We start from the raw sequence: 2,361 nt of genomic DNA, 5'->3' as shown, positions 1-2,361 counted from the left end.
GTTACTTGGCCTCTAGGGAACCCACCACGGAAAACAAATACAAGGTGGCCGTGGAACGGCGGACGGGTCCGGTTTTCTCATCCACGCCCGCGGCCGTCCCTCCCGGATCCGCAATCCCAGGCCTTCCGAGCATCCGCAGCCGGCGCGTCGCGGACCCCCGGCCCGCCGCGACGCTACCCGAATTCACTCACGTCTCTGGGAGTCACGGCCTAACTCTCCTCAGCCCTCCAGCACCATACACGGACACCACGAGCCCCGGCCACTCTCCCTGACTGACCACGCTCTCCCTGGCGCCTCGCGACTCCCAGCCGCGCCCACCACCAGCAGCGACCGGCGAGCGGACGTCTCAAACGCTTACGGCCGCCGACACGTGACCAACGCGCGCTAACGCCTGGCCGCCGGCACCCGTTGCCCTAGAGGCAGGCGCGTGGAGTGCGCGCATGCGCGCGCGCATGCGTGAGAGGGGAGCTCTCTGGCGGCCGTTTCAAAGCAGTTGGGCGCATGCGCTGCGTGACGCCCCGCTGCCGCCGTAGGAGGAGCTGCAAACCAAGGCTCCGGCGCACTTGCGTAGTAGCTAGACGCGGGCGTTTCTTTCCTCCCTTTTTTTCGAATTGGTCGTGAGGGGTAGATTCGAGTTAGAAAATGGCGGCGTGGGGCGTGTGGGCCGCCGTTCTCCCAACTGTCTCCTGCTGAACGGACGGCTCTCCCCCTCACTGCCCAACGCAGAGAGACGAGGTCCCCGAGGGACATGGTGTTTGAGTCTCAGAGCTTGCCGACCACCGAATCCTTCGAGGCTCTCAGAGCACCGGAAGCGACCGGGCGCCGCTTCAGACCCGAGCGCCGCGGCCGCGACCTCGCACCTGCTCGCCGCTACGCACCCGGGCTTCGCCGCACCTACAACCCAGCGAGGGCCGCGGTTGCCGCCGGCGAGGTGAGAGGCGGGCGGGCGGCGCGGTAGGGGCGGGGGCCGAGCGCGGAAGCCGGGGTGCGGGGCCCGGGTCTGGGAGGAGGAAGCCGGGATCCGGGTGCGGGACCCGGGCCTGGAATGGGGACCCTGGGAGGGAGGAGCTGGGTGCGGGGCCCGACTTGGGTAAGGTCCGCCCGGGCGCAGGGCCCCTGCGGCCCTGGTGGAGGCAGGAGCCGGAACGGGCAGGGACCGTCCTGGCGAGGCCCCCTCGGTTTATTTCCTAGCGGTTCCTCTCGGTACTCGTCTCTTTCTTTTAGCTCCTTCCACCACCTCCTTGGTCTGGCTTCACTTTCTTAATGCAGTCTCAGGCCACTGATCACCCGTTAGGCCGTCCGATTAAGAAGCAGTGTTAGAGGGCTTCCCGGGTGGCGCAGTGGTTGAGAGTCCGCCTGCCGATGCAGGGGACGCGGGTTCGTGCCCCGGTCCGGGAAGATCCCACATGCCGTGGAGCGGCTGGGCCCGTGAGCCATGGCCGCTGAGCCTGCGCGTCCGGAGCCTGTGCTCCGCAACGGGAGAGGCCACAACAGTGAGAGGCCCGCGTACCGCAAAAAAAAAAAAAAAAAAAGAAGCAGTGTTAGAGATTTCGTTTTTCCTTAGCGTTTCAGCCTCCGGGGTCCGGCCCCATGTTCCCTTTTTCCTCCGGGCATCACACCGTCGAGTATGTTCACATCTGTTTCCATCTTAAAACTGGTGTGGACTGAAATTAAACCCCAAGGGTGGGGCAGCACCAGGTGGTAGAGATCGCATACCTCACTATGTCGGGCACAAATAAAGTTTTCTCCAATTGCCAAACGTTTCAGTTTGCTATCACAAGGTATGCTTCATACCTAGTAATCATTTCATAATTTGGTGCCTTTTAAACCACAAGCCCACATGTTTTTTAAGTTCTTCGTAATAGCACATAAGACTCTAGGTGCCAGACTTTGTGTTAAGTACTTCACAGGGATGTTTTTCCTTTTTCTCTTCTGGCATAAAAAGAAGATTATTGTCTGAAATATCATGCTTTGAAATAAAATATGGATTTGGTAACGTATATTTTAAAGCCAGACTCATAATTCAAGTTAATTCTTTTTCCACACTACAGCTTTTAAGTTAGGGAGGAGAAGTAGTATTTTGTAGCCCTTGCTTCTAACAAAACTTTTTCCATTAATAATATTTATTGAGTCCTTCCTCTGTTCCAGGCACTGTTCTAAACGAAGCTTTTTGTGTATCCCATTTAAATTTCACAGCACCTCCCTGTTCTACAAGTGAAGAAACTGAGGCACAAAAATTAAATAATTTGCCTAAGGTCTCCAGCAACAAAATGGCAAAACTGTATTCTAGCATTTTGAAGTATTTTCTCAAATACATCGTGCCCCAGATCTCTGATTCTGCAACAGCCGGACCATTAGCCA

At 57.4% G+C, this 2,361-nt stretch overlaps 1 protein-coding gene across 2 annotated transcripts in view; it reads left to right on the top strand.

The window, feature by feature from the left end:
- Window positions 1-520: 520 nt before the first annotated feature.
- Window positions 521-2,361, top strand: part of NUP50 (nucleoporin 50) — a 23,707-nt gene continuing 21,866 nt past the window's right edge. The window contains exon 1 of one of the 2 annotated variants that reach the window (XM_024737481.1): window positions 521-931. The gene's annotated coding sequence lies outside the window, so the exon portion shown is untranslated. The remainder of the gene's footprint in view (window positions 932-2,361) is intronic. The other variant, XM_024737482.1, reaches the window with a different exon arrangement.

This window comes from Neophocaena asiaeorientalis, unplaced genomic scaffold (genome assembly GCF_003031525.2).
Source record: "Neophocaena asiaeorientalis asiaeorientalis breed wild unplaced genomic scaffold, Neophocaena_asiaeorientalis_V1.1 scaffold242, whole genome shotgun sequence".
Classification (NCBI taxonomy): Eukaryota; Metazoa; Chordata; class Mammalia; order Artiodactyla; family Phocoenidae; genus Neophocaena; species Neophocaena asiaeorientalis.
The sequence above is the reverse complement of the archived record's forward strand: the minus strand, read 5'-3'. Positions and strand labels throughout refer to the sequence as shown.